The 16,901-nt window shown below is 31.2% G+C and overlaps 1 pseudogene; it reads left to right on the top strand.

Moving 5' to 3' along the window:
- Nucleotides 1–12,528: 12,528 nt before the first annotated feature.
- LOC133286375 (transcription factor MYB86-like) lies at nucleotides 12,529–15,482 on the top strand (annotated as a pseudogene).
- Nucleotides 15,483–16,901: the final 1,419 nt, after the last annotated feature.

The following is a 16,901-nucleotide window of genomic DNA, read 5'->3' as shown; positions in this document are numbered from 1 at the left end:
GAATTATTTCCTAATTTCTCATAATTAATTAATTTCTCATAATTAATTAATTTCTCATAATTAATTAATTTCCTTAATTAACGGTGCGAGTTCTTACAAAAATCATTGTAGGACCTCTCTTCTTCTCTCCTCGCTTCTCTGCTTTTTCTTTTGGGATTTTATTCATTGTTATCTGTTCTATTTTAGGGTTTTTAATTTTTGTAATTTTTCTAAGCACTGTAGCAGAGCTATTTGCTGACTATAGCTTCTGCCTTTTTATTTTCCTTGTTCGTACATTTTTAATTTGCTGTTTTGTTATGGACCCTTGCTGTTTGTATGCTCATAAAACTTAGGTGATGAGCTAAATTTCTTAGAGTTGGGTTGAAAGAGTACCCAGAACTCATTTGTTATTGGTTGTTGTTTTTAAAGCTTAAATGTTAATTTCTAGCTTGTTTACGGTGTTTTTCTATTCTGAATTTATTATGTGATGGCCACACATAGGCTACTCCTAGTGGTGTGGAATATTGGGAAATAATCCACATTAGATCTCAGTGTAAGCACATGGAAAGTTGAGAGAGATCTCTCTCAATGGGTATGGCTCCAGCGATGAAGTTACCCCCATGTAACTTAAGGAAATGGTGCTTCAATAACAGATACACAGGGATGTGTCATCTGTTATTTATGGAAAAAATTGTTGTTGGGAAACAATGGTTGTTTTAGTATTTTCGTTAAGCTGGAACTGTTGAAAAAAAAACAACATCTATTTTTCTGTCGAAGTAACTTAATAGCAAATGAAGGAAGGGAAAATTGATACCTAGCTCTCTTCCAAACTCTGTTTTTAAATCAATCCTTGTTATCACTTGGTATTTTCGTTCAAACCACAAGCTTAATTTTATGTGTTAAAATTTAAGTGAAAATCATAAAAAAATTTACAAGTCTTCCATTTAATTAATTTTCTAGTCAGTAAGTCAAAAGTCTTTCACCAACTAAAGTCTAACTCAAAAAGAAAATCCTCACAAAAATATTTTTCTTGCACTTGATTTAGAATAGCAGTCATTTAAATTTATTTTGTTTTATTTTTGTTCTGATTAACAATTACAAATTTATTCAAAGTCAAAAACGTCAAAGATCTTTGTGGGAACGATAACTGAGATTCACAAAAGCCCTATATTATTTGTTGTCGCGTATACTTGTGCGCATACTGACATAACTGTTAGCAAGGCAACAGAATGCCATTGCTTTTTTATTATTTTGGACTGATTGGAATCAATAAAAATCAAATGGGTGAAACAAATTGGGATATTATGCTTTGTACATTACATATATGCTACATGTAATTATTAAAGTTGTATAAAAAGATATTTTTTATTTTTTATTTTATTTTCATCTTTAATTCTTTCCTTAGACTTTATACTTACGTATCCTAATATGAATCTATGTCGTTAGCAATAATATTTTTAGTACTACCATTGTACAAGTAGTGAGTATGATTCCAATTCAAAATAAAATTACAAATTATATATTTTCGAAAATATATAGGCATAATATTAAATTGTTTTCTTCTTTTTTTTAGGAAACATGTCAGTACATATGTTATATCCCTATTGATTAGATGTAAGTACTATGGTAATATATTAGATATTTTCATTGTTAGCAAGATCAGAATTTGTGGAAAAAATGAATAAAATGAAAAAAAAAAAGAAAAAGAAATAGCGTCAGGTATCTTTTTTTCTTACTTGTTGTTGTTGGTCTCGGAGCGCTTCAGTCAATTTCGGAAAAAAAGAAATGCGTTCCATTGGGCCGAATTAGATTTGGATCAGCGTAGATGCATTACCAACCAATTTACCGTCCGTTCTCATTAACTGCTCGGGTATTGACATGGCAAAAATCAATTTCAATTTTTATTAAAAATCCATTATCAACTTACTTTCGATAGTATTCTCCCATCATAGGGGAAGTCAAATCCCATTGGGAGTTAGTTTTTGCAGGGGGAAAAAGAAAAGTTATTTATGAGTTTAAAAAAATGGGGGAAGGAAATTGAAGATTTTTGCAAAATTTTCCAAAATCCTTCTCACCCTTAAAATTAAAGTTCCTTTAATTTGGGGGATTTAAGGGAGGAAATATTGAAAATTACTTATCTAACCTTAGCAATAAAATGTAAAAATTACATAAATATGAACCATTTTTAAATGTGACATTATTAGAAGAGTCTCAAATACCGATATAATTTATCGACGAAAAATATTTCATTGAAAATAGTGATGAAATTTTTGACAAAAATCACATTTCGTCGAAAATAGATACGAAATTAGAGACGAAACAAGATTTGGCCATCCTCACTGACATGGACTACATCATAGTCCACCTCATTTTTTGGCTGATGATGAGGTTGATTGACCTCTTCCAAAACGGGACCTAGCGGCTGATTGACCACGTTTGGAGGTTGCTATTGGCTATTGCTCCTTGTACGGATTGCCATCTTCGATCAAAATTGTGGGAATATCAAATTTGTCGAGTTCCCCACAGACGTTGCCAATGTTCTGTCTCGGAGACAGAGATGTCTAGTCCAATGGACTGGTATGTTGATCTTGGATCTAGTGCCCTCTCCAAGGTATCTATGAAGGAGATACCCTTGAGTCAAGCAAATCACTGTACACAATAAAAGAGTAATGGCTTTGCCAATGGGGGTGTGTGCTCACAGTGACAGCATAACATTAAGAGAAAGAGCGTAACATACCTTCAGGTTTTACCTCTTATTTAAAGAATTTACCCGTGGGCAGTAGAATATGGACCTTTAGGGGGCGTTTGGTTCAGGAAATTTTTTTGGAATAGTAGGGAAATGAGATAGATAGAGAAATGATTGGAAAGATAGATAAAGTGAGATAGGTAGAAAAATGTAAAAAAAAGTTGATTGGTGGGGAAAAACTTTACTGGGAAAATTAGGTAACTTTATGAAATCAACAGTGCATTAAAAGCCAGATAACCGGTTTTCCGAAAAATCCCACCTTCAAATTGGGTTTCTAAACAGTGCGGATATCTATGTTTCTCATAAATCCAGACAAATTGGATAGATGGGTTTTTGGTGAAAAACGTTGAAACAAACATGGTGTTTCTAAAAGCCATACTTGAGAAAGATAGATATCCGCTGAAAAGCTCCCAACCAAACACCACCTTAGTGCTTTTGATAAGGGCTCAAGCCCATCTATCATGTTGTCGTATTAGGATTAGTATCCTTGATGGATACCTTTCGATAGTCATGCTTGATTTAAATCTTAGATTGCCTCTTGTTGGGCCTATAAGTCAATGGGCCCCTTATACGAGTCCATAACAGTTTTAAATATTTAAAAATTACTAAATAAATTATAATATATAAAAAAAATTAATAAACTAATTTATTTAATCTAAAAATTATATTTAGATTTTATATGATATTAAAAATTTAATCTCATAACCAAATTCACAGTCAAATAACCATACCAGTCAAAATTAATTGCAATTAGTCAAATCCGGATTGAACCAACTACTAAACTTTAAATTTTTCATAAGAATATAATTTATCATGTTTAATTAATGTTTTCAAACATTTCTTAATTTGGCTTGTGAATTTTTTTAACGATGTGAAGCGTTCAACCAGTTATTTTAAATAGTTGATCTTAAACTAGTTTATGATATTGCTGATTTTTTGTCCGATCTGGTTTTAGCAGAATTGCTAACAAGTCATATCATGTTACCTTGCGTAGAAGATATTAAAAGCATGCAGCTCTAGCTGTAACTATGGAAGGAATAGCAAAACATACAGCAACAAAGAGAAAAAGACAGCAGCTTATCCTGGAGCCAGCGAATACTTTCAACTGCTCCAATTTCTTTCGTAACGTAAAGCATAAACTATTCAACTTATATATGTAAACTTGTCCAATCTCTTTATCTACCTTAGGTGCAAGAATGCATCAATGTCACGCTGTTAATTAGAGGATTCTGCATGCATGTAAATCATTAAGTGGGTTTGTTTATTTTATTTTATTTTTTTGTGAATATTTCAAACACAGTTTATGTATATGCGCTTTTAGCTATAAATTTACCCCTCGCTATGTAATTAAGAGGATTCAGTTTTTAATTTTACTCATTGATTCACAACTTAATTTTATAATGGTACAAAATTATTGGGGTAGTAAACTGTAAAACTTTTTGGCGGACCAAACATTTTTGGACCCGGGTATTGGGCTATTAACCGACCCGGAACTTGGTCCCATCCCATTTAGACGGAAAGTCGGACACTACCAGATAAGGATGCCATCGAATCTAAAAGAGGATTCCCAGTAAAACTTTGTGCTCTCAATAAATAGCTAAGAACTCCCAGGAGCTACACTGAATCATAATTCTAATGTATATTTGCATGCGTATAAACCACCCTCGAGACACATGCGATTGTTTAGTAAAACTCTAAACAACTAAAATAATACTCAAATAATTATTCAAAGGGAAAACATTTTCTCCTTTTGAAGGAGAAAATTTTTCTCATGTCAGTGACTCATAATATAAGTGGGGCCCACAAAATAGTGAAGAGAAAAAAAATTTCAAGATGAGACCCACTTATGCTATGAGTCATTAACATGAGAAAAAATTTCTCCTTTGAAAGGAGAAAATATTTTCCCTTATTCAAATGCCGCATTTCAGAATTTAGAATCTAGGACTTGCTACTTTTTACCACAGATCTCTGTCTACATGACATGTGGCAAAACACTTATTTTTGACAATGAGCTCTTGTCCGGTCAACACGTGGTAAATTGGATCTATTATGAGATATAGCGGGGCAAAAAAATTAAAATATTATTATTTTAATAAATAATTACGAATATATAGTTGTTTTAAAACTATTTACGGATCTATTGCACTCATTCGCGCCCAAATTAGGTGTGACTATTCACGCCCAAATTAGGCATGACTCCCAAAGCATTCACGCCTAATTTAGGCGCGAATGATCTGGTGTTGACACGTGGCAAAAAAGTCAACTTACGAACCGTAAAACTTTGAAAAGCCATAACTTTTGACTTGGTATCCGAATGAGGTAATTCTTTTTTTGATTCCACATAACTTTTCGAGATCTACGCAATGACATCTCATTTGATATATTTTATCTCTCACAAACACAATTCAAATTTGCAATAATTGTATTATATAGTGTATTACCAAAAAAATTAAAAATTATTATTAATAAGAAAAACAAAATAAAGATTTAATTTGTGATTTAAACTCAAAAATCAATTTGAAAAATCTGTATTAATAAAGAAAATAATTAAATAAATATTCTAAACACTTGATAAAATATTATATAGATTTATATATATTTTAATAATTAAATAAATAACCTTGTACACTATTTTTTTTCAAACACTTGGTATTTAATAAGAGTTCATTGTGTTTTGTATTTAATAGGAGCTGATTGCGTTGTAATTTTATGAGTTGGTTACAGATTGTCGCCAATTCAAATAAATTTGCTGGAGGTTATTTGAATTTTGAATTTAATGTTATAGGAGTTGATTGCGTTTTGTATTTAATAGGAGCTGATTGCGTTTTGTATTTAATAGGAAATTTGGAGCCATCTTATTTATAGATGAGTTAATCCACTTTGGTGCCATCTTTATAGTATCATTGTTGCAAATTTGAATTGTGTTTGTGAGAGATAAAATATATCAAATGAGATGTCATTGCGTAGATCTCAAAAAGTTATCTGGAATCAAAAAAATAATTACCTCATTCGGATACCCGAGTCAAAAGTTATGGCCTCATAAAGTTTTACAGTTAAACTATTAATTTTTTGTGCCACGTGTCAACACCAGACGAGTCACGCTTAATTTAGGCGTGAATGCCTTGGGAGTCACGCCTAACTTAGGCGTGAATAGTCACGCCTAATTTAGACGTGAATAAGTGCAATAGATCCGTAGATAGTTTCGAAACAACTATGTGTTCGTAATTATATATTAAAATAGTAATATTTTAATTTTTTTGCCCAGATAACGGGGCTAATATTATGACAAATTAAACACGTTCATATATTAAGAAAGGGAAAAATGTTTCTGCAATTAATGCAGATAAGTTATCTTCAATTATTTCTAAAACGACGTCGTTTTGATATTGAAATCTTAAAAAATTATAAATATAAAGACTATTATAACCCTGAAATAAATTAAAATTACAAATACACTATGATTTCCGTCCCAAAATGACGTCGTATTGAGCTTACTGCAGATAACTTATCTGCAGTAACCGCAGAAAAAGCGAACCCATTAAGAAATTTCATAATATTTAATTATTTATTAATAAAATGAAAAGACAAGACAATCGAATTCGTGACCTCTAACAACAGGTAAAATAACCAATTTTTATATTATATTTCTCTTACACTTTATTTTCTTAAATGGATGTATGTGCATGGTAACACCCTCGTGCTACTTTGGAAGATCATTAAAGCTGATTAATTTTGCTCAGAATTTTGGCGTATATGTGTGTTTGTTGTGGAGAGTCATATGTAAGAACTAAGAAGGATGTAAGGTGAGATAGAGAGAGAGAAAAAGCCAAGAGGGGAGGGGGATGGGGACATAACATTCTTGAAAGTCATTGCTCGTGACATGAAAAATATACAAAGGGATTAGTTACAGTTTTGCGCGTAAGTCAAATTTGAGAAGATGTTATTGTATATTAATTGTATGCTCCGATTAGAATATCACTATTTTTGAAGTGCAAAACTGATTTTTCACTAGGACACTTCAGCATCATCAAGCTTTATCTGTAGCCTTTTTTCTTTTTTCATTGAGAAACTGTTTTTTGGTGCTTTCTGGATCTGTACCCTAACACTAATCTAGTATATGTGAAGCTTTCAACTGCTATGGTAATAATGCTAGATAACTTGCCCACAATTTCATTGAATTTAGTAGATTATATATATTATTTCAACGTCTGGACTTTAGTTACATCAATTAAGACTCCAAGACATATTTATTGAATAAGAAATTGCATAAAATAGCACAAGAATTAATGAATGGGTTTCAAAAAGCGAACTACTTAACATCTTTGATAATGATTGTCACAAGAAAAAAATATCCACCCAGACAAGAAAACATCAAAGATGATAACCATATAGTTATAATTAGTGCAATGAAGGTATTGGGAGAGGGTTTATGTCAAACTTGGGTTACCTGAAACTTGAGATACTAATTAAGAATGGAACCACGGGAATAATTAAGGTTACTTACAAATTTTCACCCAAAAAAAACAAAAGGTTACTTACAAATGATAACCAGGGACCCCACTATTGTTTCTTTTAGAATTGTGACCTTAACAAGATACAACAATGACTTTGTCAAAGAACAAAAACAATCAGAAAGGAACGACGGCATGCACAGAGGTGTAAATATATACTACATATAAAAAATATATTTCCTCGGTTACCCAAAGAAATAATCACCCATCATATACACTAAATCCTGCGTGTGGCATTACATCCTTTTACAAATCGTATATTAAATAATATGAATAATATAAATGATTTCATGTGACAGCAATTAATTTAATCTAAAAACTTAAATTCTTAGGTTAAGATATTTTTATTATATATTATATTATTTCTTAACACACCCCGTTACATCAAGCTTGAACAATTTACATAATTATCGTACCAAAAGCACTTTTTTAAGTTTTGAAACATGAAAAATAAACTTTTTATAAGAAAATAAGACAACAGAACTTTAGACCCTTGGATCATAAAGCTCTAATATTATGTAAAGAAATTAATTCAACAACAAAATTTAAGTGATTAGATGAAAGCACTTTTGTTATTTTATATTATATTATTCCCTGAATATAATTTTATTTTATTTCTTATAAATTTTTATTTATTTATTGATGAAATGGGTAGCTGGAGTAATATCCTGTGCAAAGCAGTGTGACAATGGACTCCATAAAATACTTCAAAGAGTAATCAAATCTATATTCCAATGGCAAAGTGAAACATCAGCTATCTCGATCAATACTTTGTTTATTTATTTTGAATGTCACGTATGCTTAAATAAATAGCGTTATTGATTCACAAACACGTGGCCATGGAGTCGAAATACAAAAAGGGAAGTATAAATGATTCAAGGCCAATAATGATTGTCACTACAGAATTAAAATTACTAAATGAATTTTTGATATGCTAATGAAAACGTTTGCGATAGAATTAAGTGTTTTGTGGGTCACAACATCATCAAGAGTGGCTGTATAAAATAATTTTTTCACCATCATAAGAGTTTAAAGAAAACCCACATGGTTTAATAATTGTATTTGTGATGGAAGAATATGAATCTCATCATGATTGATTACTTCACGAAAAATTAGTAATGTTGAGAGGAACGTTAACAACTCATCTGCTTATTTAGCTTCTTTTTTTTTTAATTATAAGTTGTATTTTATTTTCAACTTTCTCTTGTATATAGCTTTAAAGCTCTTCCATCAAAACAAGGTAGATTTTTTTGTTTTCTTTGACCAAGGTATTCTCAAACGCATTCGAAAAGTGACTTATTACCGGACTTAAGCCTTGTTAATTAACAATAAAATAGATTGGCATCAAATAAATCATAGATTTCAATATATTGATTACAAAAAATAAAATAAAAAAAATCATTCAAATTATAAAAATAACAACAATGCTAATCGAGGTGGAGTTGCAATTACACATTCAAATTACGAATTATATTTTTGCATATTCTGGTACCACGTTTTTTTTTTCTTTATGAGATATTCCAATCGATTCATCGCTTAGCCACTAGTCTGATTCGGGATGGGTCCCAGAATTAATGCTTTAAATTCTTCACAAAGATGGTATTCGAACACATGCTCTTTCCCTCACCTGCTTAGTTCTTTGGCGTCAACTGAGCTACTATTATTTGGTTATGATACCACATGTTTCACTTGAATCATGCATGCAAATTCTGGTAACATACGAAAAAACACTTGGAGGGCGGGAGTCTCAATATTATTCTAAACAAAAATCATTAAAATAAAAGCAAAAAGTATTGCATTCCAATTGTCTTATTTGTAAAACTGCTGTTAGAGTTTTATTTTATCTTTTTTGTCTTTGTTTTTCTTTTGTTTTTTCTTTTTTGATATTTTTTTTTTGGTTTTTGTTTTTGTTTTTGTGTTTTTACTTTTCACTTTCTAGGATATTCTGGGCTTCTTGCACTATTTAGATGTGCAACTAATTTCTGAAAATACGATTAGACTCTTTTACACATATATAACATTTCTAAGACTAATCCTTGTCGATCCTTCTCTTGAAAAGCTTGATAGAGGTATCATCAGTTAAATGATGGAATGCAATTAGAGGAAAAAAAATAACTGCGCCAGTAGATAGACAGACGAATTAATAATGTGACTAAATGACAATAAAAAATCATAAGAGACATTAATAGGTTACGGAGAAAGATTGGACAACTCCAAAAAATATGATAATGATTATAGAAGACATGAATTTTTCTTTATATAAAAAGTAAAATGGTTGCTTTTTAGGATGAACATTGTCTTAAATATGTCAATGATGATATGGAGAAAGCTATAGGACCATATATATGGACAATTTCAACCGCGAGAGTCATTCCTCAATAACTATCATTAGAATTCGTTTTGTCCACCACCATGATGGCAGGGCAATAATTTGATCCCCAACACTGATAACGGCATATTTTCCTCATGTCTAACTTTATGTTTTTTTTTTTTTTTTGGTAAACAACTTTATGTTCTTTAACCAAATCAAATAATTGTAGTTCAGTTGGCGCATGAGAGCTGAGTCGGTAGACGTGAGAATATGTGTTCGATCTTCTCAAATATCATTTTTGGAAGGGACTTAAAATTTTAATCCTTGACTTGCCCCAAACTTCAAATTAATCCATAGGAAACCTATAAAAATATCGAGGGGGAGAAATCCAAAAAAAAAAATTATGTTCTTTAAGGAGAAACTATAAACTTCAGTTTTGGTTGAAATTATTTCACCCACAAACTCGTCATATATAGTCATTAGTATCAACTAGAGATGTATATTAATTAATTTGTTCTAACGGGCATTAATGAAACTAGTTTTGCTTAATGCATTAAACAAAGGAATTGTAACGAAGCAGGTTTATATCGGGAACCTCAACCTCCCTCACTATTTCATATATATATTTTGTAAATCCACTGGGGCGAGCCTAGAGCAATGGTTTGCAAGTGAAAAATAACGGATTTGAATTCGGGAAATAATCCTTTTATAAATATACAATCAGGATTAGCATCATCTTACATTGGTGTAAGATAAATAAGTCTTACATCACATCTCAACTGTTAATTTTCGTGCGTCCAATGATTATACTTTAGGAAGTCATACAAATTAATTAATATTAATTAATCATTAGTTATACTACAAATACTTATCGATGATTTCTGTTCATCAATGGTTTAGATGTGGTGTAAGACTTGTTAGTCTTACACTGGTGTAAAAAGAACCTGCCCCATACAATAATAAGGTTATGTATAAGGATTGTCATCATCTCACTCTAACTAGTTGGGATTTAATGGAAAGTAGTGAATGGTGGTAGTTTACTTTGTAAACCACGGGGTATTACTATAATCATATCTTACCACCTTATCCTTGGAGTACAGTTTGAGTCAGCTCCTCGTTACAACATAGAGTGTATTAAATCAAAAATAGTTTTGTGTATGATTAAGCAGTGTAGTAAATATAAAGCTTTTTCCACATGTCTTTTTTTAATCCAAAACTTAGTTTTAAGCTAAGTTAAAAAAAAAAAACTTGAAAAATAAAATTAAAAGTTGTTTGATGATTATCGAAAATTTTAATGATATTTTGATGATTTCTCTGAGGGGAAAATGTGTATCATTTTGAAGGACACAAAGTTGTGTCATTTTAAGTGAGCGAAAGAGATAAATCATGGAAAAGAGAATGGGTGGAAAAAGTTATGAATGTGTGGGTCCCATCTCTTTATAAGAGTGAAATGATATTAGGTGTGTCATTTAAAATGACGCACCTTTTTCCCTTTGAAGAAAGGACATGAAATGATTGTCATTACGGTAAATGATTAGGGCAAAGGATAAATAGAATAAAGGTAAAACTAGAACATTAAACGAGGACTTCAAAGAGCTGATATACATCTTAAAAAAAACTCATCCCGTGAGCTTTTAGTGTTTGAGAAGTCTTATTTTTAGCTTATCTTCTCCTTATAATGGCCAAATATATTTTTATAAAAAAATTTATATTATAAAAAGAGATTTTTAATATAATGAATATAAAAAGCGAAAGCTAAAAGCTTTCAAGATGAGTTTTGTTTTTTAATAAATACTAGCTATTTAGAGTTCTGATTTATTTTTCCAATTTTATCCTATTTTAAATTTGTATTACCGATTTTACTCTTTATCCTAATAATAGCCAAATATATTTTTATAAAAACTCTTATTATAAAAAGAGATTTTTGGTATAATGAATAAAAAAGCGAAAGCTAAAAGCTACCAAGAGGAGCTTCTTTTTTTAAAATATGGGTTCGCTTTTTCTGCAGTTACTGCAAATAAGTTATCTGCAGTAAACCCAATACGACGTCGTTTTGGGGCGAAAATCATGGTGTTTTTGTAATTTTAATTTATTTCAGGGTTATAATAGTCTTATATATAATTTTTTAAGATTTCAATACCAAAACGACGCCGTTTTGAGAATAAATGCAGATAAGTTATCTGCATTAACTGCAGAAATATTTTTCCCTTAAAATATATACTAGTTGTTTGGAGTTCTGATTTATTTTTCCATTTTATCCTATTTTAAATTTGTATTTATCGATTTTACTGTTTACCCTAATAATTCATTCCAATAACAAATTATTTCATCTTCCATCGTTCAAAACCCTCATAACAATTTTATACAATCACCAAATTGTTTTTAGCCTTTTTTTAGCCCTTTTTTTTTAAACTTGAACTTTGAGAAAGATGTGCGAAACAGTCTCTTAGTTTTTTTCTTTTTTTATTCATTATGAAATAACTCTTTTTTATTATAAGAGCTGTTGTAAAATTATATTTAACTAAACTTCTGCTTTTAAGGAAAAGAAAAGTTAAAAATAAGACCAGTCAAATAGACACTACCTATATTCATATAAATAGTTATATGAATAATTATGAGGATTGTGTATAATTAGTGGATCTCTCTCAACACAATTTTCTCTATTCTAATCACTGGAATTCAGCTCCTAAGATTTTTGAAGTCAGCTAAGATAACATTTTCTCATGAATGGATGATTTGAACATGAATAAGTACTCCTTAATTGATCAATTCAGACCAAAAATGATTCTCAGAGATCATATAGACTTTCTTGTAAGAGATGATAGACCCATCGAAATGGATTAACTGGGACACCATATTTTTTCAAAGTCTAACGTGCAAGTCAGTGTATACATAAATTAAATTATTCATTCTCGTGTTTCCCCGTTGTTGAAGTACACTTGTAACTGTCTTTGTGACTCAAGATTTCTGTTTGTAAATTCATGCGTAAGGCTTTTGAAAGTGTTTTGTGCATAATCCGGGTGTAATAAATTGTAATGGACTTTGTGTAGGAAATTTGATAGTGAAAGTCAATTAGCACTCATTCGTATCATGGATACAAAAAAGACACTCAATTAGACCTTTGAGAGACACCAATTCATGAGTGAACCTGAAGTTTCAAGTCCAGCTCATTTTCAAAATGGGATTTGCTTCGGTAACCAATGGGACCGTTTGACAATTCTTTGCTCCTTTTGCTTTCATTAATTTATTGATTGTCTCTTTCTTGAATAGGCATCACATTAATTTGACTAATTATGGGATGAACCAAAAACATATGGACAAGAAGCTGGAAAAAGAAAATACAAGAAAGGTAAAATTTATGCTTTTTATATAGAGTTTTATGTTTGTTATGTTACATAACATAACTTCACTTTCCTACACACATCAAAGATGTGAGGTCCACATATTTCTCTCTTTCTTTCATCATTTCACTTTCTCTCTCCCTTTTGTTGTGTGTGAAGGAAAGTAAAGTTATGTTATATAACATAACAAACATAAAACCCTTTTATTTAACGTGACTGTTATGTGAAGGATGTAAATCATTCATGAACAAATCAAAGATGATGATTTTGTTACTCCTTATCATTATACTTTTTCTCTCTCATCTTTCCTCACTATTGATTTGTACATAAATTATTAGAATCCTTTCCAATGATCGACATGATCATGTTAAATTTATATTTGTATAGAAATTATATTGGTACTTTTTTGATCACATAATTTTTCTTAAATTCAACAATATTACATATTTATTTGTATTTTATTTTATATAAAACTTTTCTATTTATAGCATAATACTTTGTAAAGAGACATCAATTCTAGAAACACTACTTGTGGAAAGGCCTAGTAACTTTTACACACAAAGGATTAGTTTCACTTGGGATATTTTTAGAAACCAAAAAAGAAAAACCTTGTAAAAGAATAAGGAAGAAACCCATTTCAGTTTTATTGCACTGAATCAAAAAATAAACAAAGATTTATCCAAAAAATAAAATAAAAATAAATAAACAAAGATGTTGTACGTTGTGCATTGAACACTAATTTTTTTCTAAAATTAGTCAGACAAAAACCCTTTTTCTCCTTTTTGTGAGGGATCCTATCTGTTTGATTAAATTCCTGACCAAATTTGATATAGGGTAAAGTATACGTTCGTTGTTACCTCATCACAGTTGGTCCTCTTGGAAAAGTCTTAGGGAGGGTCCTTGAACTTGTGAGTCACTACTCTACTAATCTTTATCCTTATTCATGACCCCACCAATACACATGTACAGTGAGTTTGGATACCATGAGAGGGTAGGACCCATCTCTATCATGTTACTCAAAGGTCTCCATTTATAAATGATGTGCTCAAAAACTCAAATGCTCAATTATCTATCTCAAGAGAGTGTTTAGAGAGAACTGAGAGATGGGGCACCGTTGCTGCAGCAAACAGAAGATCAAAAGAGGATTATGGTCTCCTGAAGAAGATGAGAAGCTTATTAGATATATCACCAGTCACGGGCATAAAAGTTGGAGTTCTGTCCCAAAGTTTGCAGGCAGTTTCTCTTCTCTATCTGTGTTTGAATGTGTGTGTGAGAGAGAAGTGAATCCTCTAATTATGTCTTATGACCAAATCATGTAAAAAAAATTAAGTCTTTCATTGATAATTCATCGGTTAGCAATTGATATGATTATTATTATTTTATTTTTTTGAGTATAATGGTGGTAGTGAGGATCAAATTTGTGATCTTATACAAACTATTTAAACTCCTTTCCACTAGACCAATTCCAATGGTTTAATGTGATCATTTCTTATTTTTATTTTATGAACTTTATTATTAAATTTGTGACCGTTAATTTATAAATGAATGACTGAGATTTCTCATCATTGAATCACCTTAAAATAAGACATAGAGGTTCCATTATGTGAGGCTCAAAGAAAAATATAACAAATAAAAGATGATGCTGTGTTTTGTTATGTGCAGGCTTGCAGAGATGTGGTAAGAGTTGTAGATTGAGATGGATTAATTATCTGAGGCCAGATCTGAAGAGGGGTTCCTTCACAGCAGAAGAAGAGCAGATCATAATTGACATTCATAGAATTCTGGGAAACAGGTAAAGGGTAATTACAAGCACAGAAAAATAAGACTGAAAAAGTAGTTAAAAAAAAGGGCCTTTTGCATATTCATCAATGCATGCATTATTTCTCTGTTGCAGATGGGCCCAAATAGCTAAGCACCTACCTGGAAGAACAGACAACGAGGTCAAGAATTTCTGGAACTCTTGCATTAAAAAGAAGCTCATTTCTCAAGGGTTAGACCCACAAACCCACAATCTCCTCTCTTCTCATAGGAGAAGCTCAAAAAGTACAATCTCTAATATCCATCAAAATTCCAATTCCATTTTCATGCTGAGTTCTCAGATACCAAATGCTATCATTGAAACTAGTCAACCTTTTTCTTCACTACCTAAAGCACCACCAAATATTGTTCAAACTCCCTCTATCATTGTTTCCTCTGAATATCAAACACCCACTATTCTTTCAAATAAATTCTCTGATTTTCCTTATGAACTATTGTTTGAGAACGCCTCCAACATTTGTTCTCCTTCCTGCACGAACCCTTCTGAGGTTTTATTGTCTAACAATGACAACAGTTTTTGGGTTTCAAGATTTGATGCTGAAGATTATAGAGTTCAAGCACTGCAGGAAGAAGGATTACAAGTGCAGTTGCAGCAAGAGAAGGACAAGAATTGTGAGAAGGGAATCGATGTCAGAGAAACCAATAAGGGAAATATTGAAATGAATGCTTCTTTCGAGAGTTCTAACTTTGATTTTGGGTTGTTGGAGAGTGTATTGACCTCTGAGTTAATGTCTCATGATCTCAACTATATGGATGAACTTACATGGAACTTTTAGACCATGCTTTAGCTATGCATCGTTTTATGTATATCAGTTAGTTTCCGACACAGTGATATGATGTGAATATTGAAAATCTGTTTCGAAAATTAAAAATAATAAAAGCTATATCTGCATTCAGGAAATCTGGAAGATATTGTAATATTGACTAAGACAAAAGTGATAATACGAGTCTTAGGGAGGGAGGAACTGGCAAAAGAGCACGAGATTTTCGAATCATGAAGTTTATTTTTGTCACAGTGCTGAAATGGAATTAGACTCATGCTTGTGTGGATCTTTCTGTTTGTCTGTATCGTGGATACCAGAGAAACATGACTCACTCGAAAGTTCAAAGGAATACGTTAGGACCATTTGCAAGTATGAAATTTGGAGATAGATAATTAACGTGGGATTTACAAGGTTTTAAGCACTTTTACCGTTTAAGCTAGCTTTCGGGACGTTGCATTCTAAGGTTTTTATCAAATTGTACGAGAGCCTTCCACCATGTTTCTGATTTGCCTTCCAAGACTTTTATCAAAATAATTAAGATCATGGAATAAAAAAAAAAACCTTGAAAGAAGGAAAATAAAAATTTGCATGTCATGAATTTTGAAATTGATTTGGAGCTAGAAGAGAACAGGATCTCGAGCCTTGGTTTTCTAGAGGTTTCTTGTTAAAATAAATCTTCTCAGAAGAAACTGCGAGTTTATTCACTTCTTAATACTTATCTGGGTTTGTACGTCCTTTATTTAATTATTTGATATTGCTATGATCGAGTAGTGGCCTTTAGAAAAATGGAGGTGTCCCAATCTGACTTGTCTCCGGAATTAACCCGTACGATACTTCATAGTATGAGTAACAGCTTAGCCTTTGTTTAGGAGTTGATTTTAGGGAGGGAAGAAAAAGAAAAGAAGGATTTAATAAGTTTTTTCTTTGTTTGTGAATTTAAAAAAAAAAGAGGAAGAAATTGAGAAATTTTACTAAACCCTCCAAATTTCTCTTTCTTCTTAAAATTAAAGTTCTTCCAATTTAGGGTGTGAGGGGGGAAATATTAAAAATTATTTATCAACCTTTAGCATTAAATATGAAAACTACATAAATGTGAATTATTTTTAAATGTGACATTATTAGAAAAGACTCAAATACTGACAGAATTTATCGACAAAAAATATTTCGTCAAAAATAGTGATGACATATTTCGTCATCGTATTAAGCCACGCTTAATTAAAATTTGCGGAATATCTTTTTATGTTCAATTATGACGTCATTATCATTACCAAGTTGAATTACCTAATTCATTTTCAAAACATTGCCTGTACGTAAATTGCAAATAGACAGCTAACTGAAATACCTCATAAATAAACAAGTGAGTATCTAAGTCACGAATCTACAACACGTAGTCCGGACATAATCCTGATACAATTATACAACTTGAAACAA

The sequence above is a fragment of the Gastrolobium bilobum genome, unplaced genomic scaffold, assembly GCF_033153095.1.
Source record: "Gastrolobium bilobum isolate Gb01-03AN ecotype WA unplaced genomic scaffold, APGP_CSIRO_Gbil_v1 utg18312, whole genome shotgun sequence".
NCBI classification, from domain to species: Eukaryota; Viridiplantae; Streptophyta; class Magnoliopsida; order Fabales; family Fabaceae; genus Gastrolobium; species Gastrolobium bilobum.
The sequence above is the reverse complement of the archived record's forward strand: the minus strand, read 5'-3'. Positions and strand labels throughout refer to the sequence as shown.